This window comes from Strix aluco, chromosome 6 (assembly GCF_031877795.1).
Source record: "Strix aluco isolate bStrAlu1 chromosome 6, bStrAlu1.hap1, whole genome shotgun sequence".
Taxonomy (NCBI): domain Eukaryota; kingdom Metazoa; phylum Chordata; class Aves; order Strigiformes; family Strigidae; genus Strix; species Strix aluco.
In genome coordinates this window covers 4571536-4586473 of record NC_133936.1, presented here as the reverse complement: position 1 = coordinate 4586473, position 14938 = coordinate 4571536, and the positions used below count along the sequence as shown (strand labels likewise).

At 41.5% G+C, this 14938-nt stretch overlaps 1 long non-coding RNA gene across 1 annotated transcript; it reads left to right on the top strand.

Annotated features, from left to right (window-relative positions):
* The first annotated feature begins 3171 nt into the window (after nucleotides 1-3171).
* LOC141924911 (uncharacterized) lies at nucleotides 3172-6462 on the top strand. The gene is made up of 3 exons (XR_012623699.1): nucleotides 3172-3599; nucleotides 3831-4024; nucleotides 6396-6462. It is a non-coding gene; the product is annotated as an uncharacterized LOC141924911 (long non-coding RNA).
* The last annotated feature ends 8476 nt before the right edge of the window (nucleotides 6463-14938 follow it).

Genomic DNA, 14938 nt, shown 5'->3' with positions numbered 1-14938 from the left:
TAATTTCTGATTGATTGAATTTGTAGCTGATGATGTAGTGTATTGTGTACAAGTTTATCTCCAAATTTTGTGTGGAATTTGGGGCACCATCCTATAACTTGCTTTATTCAATAAAAGTAAATGAGTTCATTCATGAAAATAAGTTTTGTGGGATTAGGCCTGTGAATACCAACCATTTGGGACTGAGAAAATAAATAGTAACGTTTAATAAATATACAGTGCACTAAGACTATATTTATTAGTCTTTTGACATTTTTATCTGGCTCCTATAAAGAAGTCTTTGGAGCTGGGACAACAACTGGTGCAGGTAAATTTCCTACATTGTGAAAGGATCTGGTATTTAGTTTATGGGAAGCAGGCCTGAGCAGATGTGAAAAGTTCAAATAAAGGAAGGCCAGATTAAACGCACTTTTGTGGCTGGAAAATCAAAACAGATGTTATTATTCAACCACAAAAAAATCTATGCGCACTTAAGTAGCATTAGGTGTCTGATCAGTTACATTTTTTTTTTTTCAGTGAAAATAACAAAATGATTATAAAATTATATAGGCTGATAAAATGCTTTAAAATGTTACCAGTGGACTGAATAGTTTGGTCTTTTAGCTAATGGCAAGAGGTAGAACCAAGGTAGATCTTACAAGACCACTAGAAATATGAGTAAATCTATTTTTGAAGGGAGAATCAAGAAAGGAAGATACAAACACTGGAGGAGGAATGAAAGGGAATGGACCCTCCTCTCTGAACCCCTGATGCTTATCAGAGAAATAATGACTCCAGATGGGTGCATTTTACAACTGTCCATAATCTTTTCTGGAGCCCTGCCCTCATGAATAGGTTGACATTGGCAGAGGATGACAGGTGCTGGAGGTCCTCAGGAGCCTTTGACAACAAGCAAATGTTTGCAGGGTGTGAATGCTGGCAAATAGTTTTAAAAATTATTTCTAACTAAAAGAAAATACAACCTAAACTCAGAAATGTGTACATTAAAGAAAACATCTAAAATAAATGGAACAGCACAGTAGAACTGAAATGGGTATCTTTGTCTGTAAAAGCTAGCTCGTGTAGACAATGGAAAGAATCTTTTTATGGAGAAGATTACGTGGTTTGCAGGGACTTGTTTGTTGGCCTGACATGTTTCTGCTCTTGATAAAGAGCTTTTCTGCTCTTGATTGCTAGGAATCAAAGGTAAATGAAGAGTAGTTCATTTTGACCTGCTGGGGTTGGCAGGCCTTGTAAAATGTGTCAGATAAAATGGGGAGCTGCTGGTCATTGCTTCCCTGTTCAGAGGGAAATGGTCTAAGACATTAATATCTCAGGAACGGCAAAAGATAGGACAAAGCTGCAGTTCATTTTTGTTGCAATTGTTTGAGTTGCTGCATGAATACCAAGGGTTTGCATGTCTGAGAGGATGTTGTGTAACAACAGAGATTTCTCCTGTCCACACTGTCATTCAGTAATTGATCATTGCTTGCCTGCTTCCTTGTCTTCAGCATCATCAGGTCTGATCTCCATTGATCTCTAAACTTACCTCCAGGCTACACTTTCAAATCTGTTACTTTTCCAAAAATGAAGTTGTCCTGCACTGCTGAAGTGTCTGAACCCCTCGGTATGGGTGGTACATGGGAGATGGAGAATTGAGATGCCTGGGAGACACGAGGTCTCTCCCCAACCCTCCTGCTTTCCTGCAGCATTTCTGGGGAAAAGTCACATAAATCTGATCTGAAGAACTGGGCTCATCTACAATGCATCAATAAGAGTGGTATAACCAAAGGACAGCTATCCTACCATGTAGTTAGGACTAGGATCTTTGTTCAGTGAACCTATAGCTCATTTATTCTCTGCGTGCACTTCCCTAGGACCCATTTTTGCCGTGCAGTGTCCTCTCACATGTTAAGATTACGGGGGGTTACCTCTTAGTTTAATCTAAAGATTGTTGCAACTAATTTGGGCTCTTCCCTGGTCCTAAAGCTCTCTGGTTAGTAGCAGTTAATGAGAACGGCTTTCAGTATCTAGGTCATTTTAGAATAAAAGGGTTATAGCTCCTCAGTCACAAAAGTCTTCTCTACTTTTCCCTTACTTATTTAAAAATGCAGCGATGCCAGAGGCCACACCTTTTGGAAAGGTGACTGCTTAGCCATGATTCATACATTTATTAACCAGTTGTTCTGGGGAAGAGTGCAAAACTGAAAAATCCCTCTGAAAACAGATGTTAACTCTAAATGTGAAATCCTGGTTGGCTTTCAGGCAATGTCAGGCTTCTAAAAGCCAAAACCAAAAGGGTTTTAAAGGTCTGAAATTCCTATTAAAGTCTGTGTTTTAGCAACCTAAATCCAATTGAAATACAGTGTAATTAAGACTTCCAAGACACTTGGGGTTTATTTCTAAGAATCGCTTAAATGACCTGTAGGCAACTTCCAGCATTTTCAAGGGACCATGTAATTTTAAAACTGTGAATGCTGGACATTTCTATCAGGGACCTTACAGAGCCTCTGTAAAAATGCATATTCTTTATGAAAAAAAATTATCTTTTGTGGCATCAAGACACAGCTAATATTATTGCCTCTTCTCACTTGAAAAGGTCCTTCCCATTCTCAAGGAAACTTGTTTGGATATTCCTGTGAAGGTGGGAAAAACATGACGTGAGAAAAGGAGAAGGGACCCTTTGTCTTTGCCTTCTTTCCTAATGCAGATGCTAAGTATCTTATTGATGCAAAAGGGTCAGAGGGAGCAAAATGTGTAAATAATTTAATAGGGAAAAGAACTGTAAGATAGCAATTCACCAGAGTAAGGACAATAGAGTACAAAATGCCATAAAAGATAATAGGCTTATATGAATTGGCATGTGTTAGTGATTATGCAATCATTCATTTCCCACAGATTTCTTTTTATAGGAAACTTCGGAAAATCCCTAAAGAACTGACCGAGTCATTTAACCACAACAGGTTTCTTTTCAACATGGCTAGGAGCGGGCGATAAATATTTTCACATATTTATGCACTGATGGCTTCTTTTCAACTGCTGGAAGCGGTGGTGCAGAAGGCGGCAGAGGACGGTGGCTCAGCCTCACACCGAGTGGGTCCTCCTCCTGCCACCCGCCGTGTGGGACCAGGCGGCAGGGATCCAGATGGGAATGGACTCTCGTGGTCGGGAGCTTCGAGGTTTGGTCCATGCTTGATGCGACAGGCGCTGGGGAGGCTGAGGAGAGGGATTTCTCCTCCAGAGAGTGTTTCCAGCTCTGGGCTGGATGCGAATCCCTCTGGCTTGCAGCAAGCAGCTGAGCTCTCCTCGGTCACTGGCAAAAGGAGTCATTTGCTTCCTTGCTGTCATAGACTGTTTAAATACTTGTATTTCTGACAACAGTTTTCCTTCACCACTAGGCTAAGAAAAACAAGACCTTGAGCTGCACTTCTGAGTTTCTTAAAGATTTTTTGTGGATTTTTTTTTTTTCTTTTTAGGCAGGTTATTTTCCTTGCAGCCTTCAGAGCAGTTGCTTGCAGCCTCAAAATGTCCCTGTTGCTTCAAGATGTGCCGCTGGAGGACTCGCCCCTCACCAGGCTGTCTCGCTCCAGAGAGGCCTTGACTGACCCCAGTATCCTCATGTGCGTATCGTGTATCTCAGACTCTCCTTCTGCTAAAGCATCTCTGACCTGAGTAGCTTCTCCCCACTTGCAGCTCCTTTCCCTGCTCTGCTCCCCTTCCTGAGGCTGTTCTGCTGACGTTGGCAGCACTTGCCCCGGGAATGGGGAACCTGCTCGTTGCACTCTCTCAGTGCATAAGCTCATCTACAGCTTCACCTCATGTCAGCATTGTCCAATTAATGTTTTTAACAGGGTGCATTGCACAGGAGAAGGCAGCGTGCTGTGCTTTGCTTTGCTTTGCTCCACGCCACTCAGCCCAGAGAAGCAAACATGCCCAGGCCACAGTGGTGGTCACTGCTGTCCCGCAAGGAGAAGATGGGCAGGTTTATGGTGTTTCTTGGAGCTTGGCACAACTGCGGTGCCAAAATATGTCATCCTGGCTCAGAGTAAGTCTAATGGGTTTAATCATACTTATCTCATAAGAACCTTCAAGCATAAATATGCTGGTATCATTCAAATGATCTTAGTTGGGTGCAAAGTGTTATTCTTGCTCCTATATAAGTAGCAGTATGAAAAGAGAATGGGTGAAAGACTTTGAACTCCAAATCACTTTAAAAGACTGAAAAATAAAACCAGTTGGAGGATCTGGATTTCCCTCGTGGTTCGGCTTTGAAATTCAGAATTCTGATGTCTGAGAGATGTCATAAATCAAAGCCACCGATCAGGTTACAGACATCTCTGAATATCAAATAGTTTATTATTTAAAAAAACCCAAAAAGACCCCAGAAGAAAGCTGCCCATTAAATCCTGCAAGTGGTTAAAAATGGTATAGAGCATTTGCAAATGTTTATCTCAGCTTAAGTTAGATGGATGCAATTTCGATTAGGCCATGATTTTTTTTTTCTCTTTTAACTACATTACTAAGTCAGCTATGAATAGTAATGTTTTCATTTTTAAAATACGTTGATTCCCTTCTCAGTTTCAGCCTTCTCCTGTCATATTTTGAACTGCAGTGTACATACCAAGATAGAAAAAAACCCGAAGGGTGAAGAGATATAATACAAAGAGAGTCTAATCAGACCTTTCTCAAAACAGCAGTACTCTCACTAAATCCTTCCCCAACATCAAAACAGCAACAAACAGCAGCAACATGAGCTTGCCACACTCTGCAGCAGGGAGGACAGGTTCACCTGATGGCTGATGGTCGTTGGCAATTGCTCGGTTGGGAGCTTTGTGCAAGTTTGCTTCACCTGCAGTATCTGAGCTGATCGTGGTTGCATAAAGTATGTTTAGGGAAAGCAGTCAGCTCCAGCTGGCTCAGGGCAGAACTTCTAAAAGGGGAAATTTCTTGATAGTCACATAATAAATTTTAAAAAGTTGTCAACAGTGAAAGTCACATATGATGGTTTGATTAAAAATGGCTCATGATTTCGGGTTCTTTGGAATTGGTCACTGAGAAATGGTGGTACCTTTTTTCCTTTTATTTTTGCTGCCACCCCTTGCTTTCCCTTGAATCTTCCCATGTTTTGTACCTATGTTTCCAGTCTCCCATTGTGGGGGTGTCGGCTCAGTAAAAGCTTCAGTGCTCTGGGGTCTTCAGTAATCTTGCGGAGCCAAGCACTCTGAGTGCAGTCCCCAGTTTTTACTCTCAGTGTTTTCTAACTTCAGCCTTTCATCACATGTGAATCGGTTTAACTTGGCACATGCCAACACATCTGAAAAATGTAGTTCATTCTACCAGGAGGGTTGATATTGCAAACTCTTATTTTAACTCAGGTTTGGGATGCCTTTGGCAGGTAGTGTCTGTCAGCACAGGATATACATTTGCTAGACTGGAGGTGAGTGCTAGGCAAAACTGGCCGTTCAGCTGGATCTGGTGTCTTTGCTGCTGAGAGCATATTTAGGCCCGACGAAACTGCAATTCATGTTCAAAACATCTGAACTCAAGTGTCACTTCTGTAGGCTGTGCTGTGTCTGGTTTTAGTAAGCTGCCCCATGTGGGAGGAGATGTTTCTCAGTAATCCGCTGGTGGAAGTGTGGCTCTCCCTCCTCCCATACACCACTGCACAGCAATTTCTGTGCATGCCCTCACTTGCCAGGATGCAAAGTTTTAAAGTCTTTTTCAAATACTTCTGAAAATACAAAGTAAACTCCAAGTTGCCCATCATATGCTTTATTAAACAGGGCATGAACACCAGTCAGGGTTACCCTTGCAGCACTTCACTAACTGAACCAATGAATGTGTGATTTTAAAGTAGCGTTAATCTAAGGCAATGAGTTCTGAATAATGTTTATTAACTATATTTTAATGACTTGTCAGTTTTCTAAAACACATGCTGAAGTATTTTAGAAATCACTTAGTAAATGTAGTTTTAATTCTTTTCTCATATTCATGGGCTGCTACTTACTTAAAAAAAAAAAAAAAAGAGATTAGAAGGTTCAGATTTAGAGCAGCAAATTGCAGTGCTAATCTGCAGGTATTTCTCTTCTTGATACGGCCACTAATGTCTAATCTTAGCGACGCAGGCCCAATCATTGTGCTTTTTCATTAGAGCTGCAATGAACTGTGTGCCAGAGACTTGAACTCTGGTGGGCAAGCTGCTCCAAGCTTGCAAGCTTTCATATGAAAATGTACTGTGTGTATTAAAGAACAAGTCTACAAAGAACCTGTTAAGTTCATGCAAAAGTTCACAGCATCAGCTCTGGTAGGAACAGCATGCCTTTGAAACATTGGGCAGTGTGGTGGTTAGGGCTGGCCACGAACAAGTCTGTGTCATGAAAAATTTTCAAGGCTTTTAATTTGTTTCCATTTCTCAGGAGAGAAAGTTAATAAAACCTCGGGAATTATTTTTTTGGCCTACAAAATGTTATGGAGAAAGGCTATGGAGAGCATTTTCCCTTCTGGATGCTGTCTTCAATGTGGGCAGGTCAGAGTTGGGATTTGAACCTGGACCTCCCACCAGCCCCAGGCATGTGACCATCAGGCTACGGGTGAGTCTGGATTGACTTCCTCTCTCTTCCTTCCTGTTATCCAAAAGTCTCATCCTAGATTTTAAAAAAAAAAAAAAATCCTACCAAAGACATTTTTTTGAGAAACAGATACCTCTTTATGAAAGATTCAGTGATATAATTTTTTGATAAATGGAGTTTTGCTGAACTTTTTTTGCTGGAGGTTGCATGACGGGTCTGAGACCTCAGTGTTATGATGTGCCCTTATGTGACTTACTGTCCCTCTTCTTGAACTGAGTTCATGTAACTGAGTGGTTTTGGTACTAAGCTCAGTAATAAGAGACAGTTGTTGATGTTTCTTTCCTTATGAGATGGGGCATTGCTCTTGAGCAACAGGGCATTGTTTGGAAATCCTCACCTAGAGGTGAGGACTACCTCCGGAAAGGTATTTCCCAGGTGTTGCTGAGCACGGAAGTCTTGGTGACTGTCTTGTTTTCAGGTTTTCTTCTTGAGCTTTGTTTTCCTATATTCCTGCATTGTTTCCAGTATTTGTGTGTTTCTGCAGCCAACTGGCCATGTAGACTGCTCCTAACCTGCTCAGAGCTGATTCATCTCCTCTTAGAACAACCTTCTCTACCTTTGTGGTTTTCCTTTGTCTCTATAGTCTCCTAAATCTTTTGTAACCTTTCATTTTACACATTTCAAGTATCCACTAATTTTGATCCTTACTGAGAAACTTCTTTCTCAGTTCTTTTGGTCTCTAGATAAGGGGATTGAACTTATACTTTCAAATCAGTGGTCATTTGACTGTGGCCTTTAGAGACACTTAAGCTCTTGAGGACCAAAAGGGTGAATACAGAACAGAAGCAGCCTTGATTTAATATTGTGAACCTCACTGTCTGTTTTTCTGCTTGGACCTATGGCCTACTGCGTAAAGAATTTGGGGTGTGGGGGGGCATTGAAAGAAATCACAGTCACTTTCCAGAGCAGACTTCAAAGGAAAGCTCACTATCCCCACTGCTTTTTATCTTCCTTTTATTCCTAGTGGGTTTTTTTATTTTATTTCCATGCTGCCGTTCCAATTTTTGCCCACTTTTAATTTCTTTATTAACTGTAATTAGGCTCATGAGCTTGATCACCAGGTGGGTTTTCCCCAAGCTTCCACAGCAATGCTTTCCATCAGCAGCAGACTTGCAAGGGAATTTTGTTAAGCTGCAGATAGGAGATAGGAGCCTAATGTTATTGGATACGGAGTGCTTCATTGCTAAGTGTTTTTTATATCTGGTGAATTTGCCGGGAAGCATTATATATTTAATTATTTTTAAGCAGGCAGGCTCAAGAGCCCCTGATCGGCGGGGTACCAGAGGGCAAACGAGAGAAGAGGGACGTGGCATTAGCCAGGGGAATGATTCATACCTCTGAAGTTAACCAAATGGTTGTGTATCTGGGGAAGTAGCTCTGCATCTTCCAACTGCCTTTTCTGAGGAAAATGCAGTGTAGGAAAAAAAGAGGAAAAAAAAAAAAAACACAACCGACAACAAAATCCCTGGATTCACTTCTGGAGAATCTCAGCACATGTGAAATTCATCGCTAGGAAGGAAGTTTGGCACACACCTTTTGGGCATTTTGTACATGGTTTTCCTGGGCAGGTTCTCACAGTGTAAGCTTTTCCTGTATCAAATTCTAAGTAGCATAAAATATGAGCTATTGGGCTAAACTGAAGTTTTTGTAGCCTTTGCTTTGTGATCATTTGCATATTCAAAATCTGCCTTGGGTTTTCTTGGTTTTATTCTTCTTCTTTTAATATTACATTTACCTGAAGAAAGGCTTAGTTCTGAGTGCACAAAATAAGCATTTTCTCTGCAGTTGACTTTAATCCTACCAATAGAATTAACACTTAGAGCAGAAAACCTTCTTTGGGTCCTACAGGGCATTAGAACATCTCAGGTACTGGCTGCTGGTTTAATAAAAGGATAGGATTTCCATTTACTTCAGGCAGGCTTAATGTATTGTTCTTGTAGTGAGACAGTCAGAATGAGTCAGGAGCCAAAGAATACACTTTATAGACACAAATAATCGTAAATTCAGAATGTCACCTTTAGGCAGAGGCATTTTTATTATTGTTAGTGGAGCTGCTGAGTAGGTTTGATGTTTTATTCTCTTGAGTACTAAATGTTCCAGAGTACCACAGCCCTATCTTTATCAGGCTCACAAGGAGGGAGCACAGCCAAACTTGCTTCCTATACTTCTCTATGATTGATAGCAGATGGCATGCTTTAAAATAAACCTATCCATTAGCAGTCCTCAGTGTTTTTACTCAAGGCATTTACAACTGTCTCAACCAGAAAACACATTTTCTCCACAAGCTAGTTTCAGTCTGCAACAGCTGTACAGGTGCAAATCTTTCATTAACTCTAAAACCGTGGTGAAATAAACGCTGCACTGTATTTTATTTTTAGTGGAGAGGTTGTTCTTCAGAGGATGAGTGGATTCTATTCTCCCTTTGCATGTGGCAGAGGTTTGTATTAATAAACTGATATTAAGATAGGGGGGTTTTGTTTGGGGTTTTTTGTTTGTTTGTTGTTTTTTTTTCTAGTCCCCTGTAAATTTTTAGGATGCTCTATCGTCATGAGATAAACGGGGCTGTTTGTAGGTATATACTCTAAATGGTCAACTAGCAATACTGGAGGAATTGTAACTCAGGGCTGGAATTCCTGGGGGATGGCAGTCACCTCCTTTCCCTGTCCCTTGTAGCATCATCCAGAGTGGCAGCTCATTAGAACCCAGTGGAGGAGAGGCTGCATGTGTCCCCCACCTCTGCCTCACACTCTGGCTATTTTTCTCTCTGGTTTATTGGAGACATGTAGAGAGACATACACTCATGTGCCCACACAAAAATACATATTCAACCTGATTCTGAGCTCACTGCTGGTAGGATATTTTATACATAAATTGCTAAAACCTGTCCCTATATTCCATTTATTTTGCCTAGATTTCTATGTAGCAGTCATAAAGGACATTAAAATGTACCCGGCAGTCCTTTCAATACAATGAACTCCCAAGCACCTCCCCAAACATTAGTACACTAGCAGCTAGAGCTTAAAATATTAGTAGCAAATCTTTAATATTAGCATTTAGCATTAATATTAGACAAGATCTTAAAATATTAGAGCCAGATAAAACAGTATTAACAGGGGTATAGGAGTCATTAAGCAGAATAACCATCACTGACTAAATGGATGCTGAAACTTTAACATGCAAACCAGCGTAGATGATAGGGACTTCACAGAGACAAGAGGATCCTTTCATTTGAAAGGAGGTTGAAGAGACGAAGGTTAGGGATTTGAAAGCTGGTAAATAAAACAACACAGTGGGAAAAGTTATATAGAATGTGCCGTCTTGTTAGTGGCGATCATGTCCTATGTTATTTTTCTTAAGCTGAAAAGATAAAACAAGAAGACAGGCAATACTCTGTCACAAATAAATGGAAATTGGGGCATTTTTTGTATAAATCCAAAGTAGCAGGAGAAAAATACAAATGTGCTCTCAGCACTGTAAGTCCATGTAGGGTAATGGCGGTGCTAAAATTATTTAGCATGATGGACTGCAGCTCGCATGCCCTTTTTTTTTGACACAACGAGCAAAGTTGAGGGAACTTGAGCTTGATATGATGGTGGTGGGAGTTACTGCCAACCTGGGGAGCAGTCCTGCAGAGCAGGATCGGGCTCTGACGTGGCAGTTGGAAATGAGCCCTCATTATGGATCATGTCAGCCCTGCCCCGTAAGCACCTGGAGGATTTGGTGTTAAATGAGATGGAGGGAAAAAAAACAAGACCAGCTGTAGACATAAGAAGTTTAAGAGCATCAGCACTTGCTTCTAGCTAATCTCTCTTGATGACTCCTGTAAGCAGGCGAGGCTAGTCGTTCCTGTTAATTATTCAAAGCCCGGCACCAGTTTCATAGCTGAGTGGTGTAAGAGGATGTGCAGTGTCCCCATTTCTCAGCCTGAGGGGGGAAAGGCATGAGATGGGGTTTCCCCTGCCATCACTGAGTGACACCCTGTTTTTCATGTGGGAAAGGTGAGCCTGGGAGAGGCTGCAGCTGACCGCAGCCCTGGGCCACCCTGGCACTGTGAAACCTCACCTCTTCCTGAATGGTCTGATGGGCTGAACGCAGGGAGGGCTTCAGCAGGGTCATATTGTGTCTTAAAACAATGTGCTGGCTTTTTTTGAGGGATCAGGACTGCATTCTTACATGTAGATTAATAATCCAAAATACATGGGGTTACATTCTTTAGTGCTTTATCACAGGAGGAAACAGAGGGAAAGGCACGCACCCCGAGATCCACATTGTGTCCACCATATCCTCAGGCTGCCCAGACACCACCGTTTCAAGATTGTGTATATTTTCCCTATTTAATGTTGACATTAAGGCACAGACTGGAAAAGGGATGGCAGTGGGGTTTAGATACATATTCTTTCTGTTTGCTGTCCCAAAGAGGCTGCCAAAGCATTTTACTACATCACACAATATGATGTAAATACTATCAGAAGAAATAGAAAAATATTCACAGAATAAAATCTACTCCAATAGGGTCTTTTGGATCTGTTCTAGAGAGAACCCTTGATACAGAATTAGTAATTGGAATGGGTGTCTGTCTATGCCCAGCCTATACACCTGCCTTTATATCATCTTCTGGTTTCATTATAGCAAATAGCATATATGTCATTATAGCTTTTGGAATTGCTGATGGATTTTTTGTGAGACTGGCTTTTGTTGGGTGTGCAGGACTGCTCACAGACACACTGACAAGTCCTTCAGCTTGAAGGTGGAAGTCTAAAACACTTGTTAAAGATGGTTATGCTGTCTGCTGCTTTTGGTCCACTGGCATTAAGGGAGAAGAGGTACCTAGTCTACTCCTGATGCGATTAGGAGCTTTTTGAAGAAATAAAAATAGCTTCGCATAAAATAACTTCCACAATATGCAGACTCTGATGTGTTTGCTTGCCACTGACCTCACTGTGGTTATTTCTAGGAGTCAAGGTGGACAGGCGCCTAAATATCTACAGACATTGGCACATACGTTCCTCCTAAAAGGCAGGGAAACATTTCTTACTTAAATGGGAGTCACATTCACTCTCAGAGTTAAGTATATTCTTAAGCACTATATGAGCTGGGTGCCAAAGAACATAGTTTATTATGATACCACAGGTTACTGCAAATTATGTAGGGCCTTTATAGTAATAGCTTAATTTAGCACAGAAAAAAGAAAAATCCTTTTATCGCCCCTCCAAACCCTTTTGTTTATTAATGACCTAGAAATTTGTGATGTTATTATTAAGAAATGAACAAATTTTACCTGGACACAATCCAGCACACTCAGAACTGGTGTTGCTTCGTAATAGCCCCTTTTTCTGAACTAAGCAATAAGTCCCAGTCCCATCCCTGAGCTGGCAAGTGTTGGAAGGTAGCCAAGGGGGACAGGGAAGGGAAGGGTGCAGAGGGGCTACACTTAATCTCCAGTAGATTTGGCCTTTCTGTGAATAAGATGGATTTCTGATGCTGGTCTCCATGCCATTCATTGCAATGTTGCCAGTAGTAAATTTTTGCTTGCACAGAAGAACCCCCCCCATGCCCCCTGCTTCCTTGCCAAAACTAAACTCAACTAAAATAAATCATATTTTAGGAAGCTAATTATACAGCCAAATAACAGAAAGGTACTGAGAAACAGTTGTACGCCTAACGTTAAATGAATTTACACTGGCATTAAGGAACACATATACTAAAAATAAATATAGTAACGTGGCAAAAGTGTAAGCAATGGAATTTAAACAAAAATGTAATGCCAAGCATTAGGAATGGTATTCAAACTTATTACAGAACTAACTCTCTGTGCATTCGTTCCACGCAAACTTTCACAGTTTAAATCTGTTCTGAATGAAATTTGCTGGTTTATCATTTTATTGTAGTTCTTGGAAAACTAAAACGTCAGGATATATTTCCCTGTCAATTGTGTTACAAAAGGTGTATATAAGTCCCTTCACTGCTCCCTCTGCTTTAAGGGAAGAATAGCTTGAGGGTGGGGGGTGATGTCAGCTGAAAAAACAGGTACAACCTAAACAGAAGCAATCCATTAAGAGAAGAGAAAGGGAGGGGAAAAAACCCCACCAAACCAACAACTTTTGGAGGAGATTTTAAAAGTTTCCTGATGGATCAGCATCCTTGAGATTAAACATTCCCATATGTAAGTTGACATTTTAAAATGTAAGTCTTATGAAAGATAAGAAGGAAATGGTGAGAAATGCAACCTTAAATATTTTGAAGTATGACTTCCTGTATTATGTGGCAGTTGGCAAAACTTTCACGGGAAAGATGCACGCCTCAAAATCCACGCGGTGTGGTGCACGCATTTGCCTAAAAGTTTCCTCCTGTTGCTTACTAGTTTCATGTTCGAAATCTTCCACACCTTTGGAATAGAGTCGCAGTATCCCTTCAACGTTGCTTTTAATCTCACAGACAGATGTTTTAGATCAATCGCTCAAAACGGAACAGTTTAGCAGTCAGAAAACACTGTCAGAAAAGATTTGTTGTAAGGAAGACAAAACCGTGAAATAAAATTGAACTTTTATCCCCATTTGGATGGGAACTGCGCTTGGCTGGGAATCCCAAGGGGATGAACACAGTGGCCTATCATGTGTTGAAAAAACAAACAGATGACAGTACTCTGCAGTAATCAAGCAAACGCTGCTTCCGAGAAATAGTGTGATCACTATTGTTTAGTGCTGCAGGACCTAAAAAAAAGATAATTATTGAAGAAAGGAAGGTGGCCTCGTGACTGGGGCGAGGGAAGAGGACAAGCTGCTGCCAATGGCTCTGAGTTCCTGCCGTCTCCGGAGAGCCCATGTTTTTTTTGCGGTAAAGGTGTGACACACACAAGTCTTAACAGAGCAGCTGGACTTTATTTTCCAGTGTTGTTCCCAATCAGGAATGATTAACACACTAGCAGTGGTGGGTGTCAGTATTTCCTGGCTGCAAGAGCTCTTCTAATGGTACATCTTCTTTTTATTTCTGAAAACCCAATGCAAATAAGGTGGTGTCACGGTAATAGCCATGAGCTCCACGCACCCAGCTGCTAAAACAGAGATGGCTCTTTAAGGTGCCCAGGGGGACGACCCCAACCTCTCTGTCCGACTCATTATCTTTCTGCCTCTCCCTAGATATTTTACAGCAGAAATATTGAAATGTACTTTTTTTTCCAGAAGGCTTTGTTTTGTTTTGTGTCCCGTGATGGCCTGTTTGTATGCTGAGCTGGAGCTCTGCTTGGCAGCCTCTTTCGGTCTAACCATATTGCAATGCAGTACCTGTTTTGAAACGGCAAACGTTCCTACCAAGGACCGTGTCTTTGCACCACTTCCACTCCTTTGTCCTGCTCGTCTGTGCTCGGGCATGCCGCGTGTTTTTCGCTTGCCCTGTACTTTGTTTTGGGAGGTTTTGTAGAGCGGTGCCTTTGCCTGCTCGCCTCCCTCAGTATCCTCCCTGCTGGATGAGTTTGCATTGTGTGGTGTTTTCCTCTTCATTTATTGCAAACAAATCTGGTCTCTGCCATTTGTTTACTCTTATACTCTGTCTTTATGCCTTGGTATGCATTTTTAATTAGATGCGCTTCAGTTCTTTCACTGCTTGTTAACACTTTCGTATGGGAAGTACGGTCTCCACCAGCCCTGCGAGCGTTCTCTGCGCTTAGGAAATTCGGATTTGTTTCACCTACCCGTGATTATCATTTGACACAGAGACTTGTTCCCTAGATGGCCTGTCTGCTGGGTCCCTACAGTCTTATCGTGGCCATTTAAGGTTGTTCCTCTACACAGCCAGCATAATCCAAGTACACTTGTTCTGCTTAAAAATATTCTGCATACAGAGAAATACTGTTTTGGCTATTTGTCTGGGCTGTTTCCGGACTTCAGCAGCTTCAGTTTGGATGCCTGACATGGAGAAGTCCTGGACAAAGCCCGCAGTGTGTGCAGATCAACTGCCTGCATTGTGAGAAGCCCTTCTGCACACGCAGAGTGGGTCCCAGAGATCAGGAATGTGCCGGGTTAGCCATGAATGCGTTAGCCATCAGTCCCGTGAATGGAGGATGGATGTGTCTGGAAGGGAATACTGGAGTCCTAAACACACCACAGCATTCAAAAAAAGGCCTCTTTCCTGAGTGCCAGTATTGTTAAAACATGAAATTATTCTTTTTTTTTTTTTTTTTTTTTTTTTTTAAATAGCGTGAGCTTATTTGTGCTTCCACTGTTTCCTTCTGCCTCTACATCTGACTCATGCCACAGGCAAAGGACTTCACCCTTTCTAGCTCCTTTCTATACCATCAGCTTTCTGGAGATGATCTGGGAATCAGGATGGGAAAA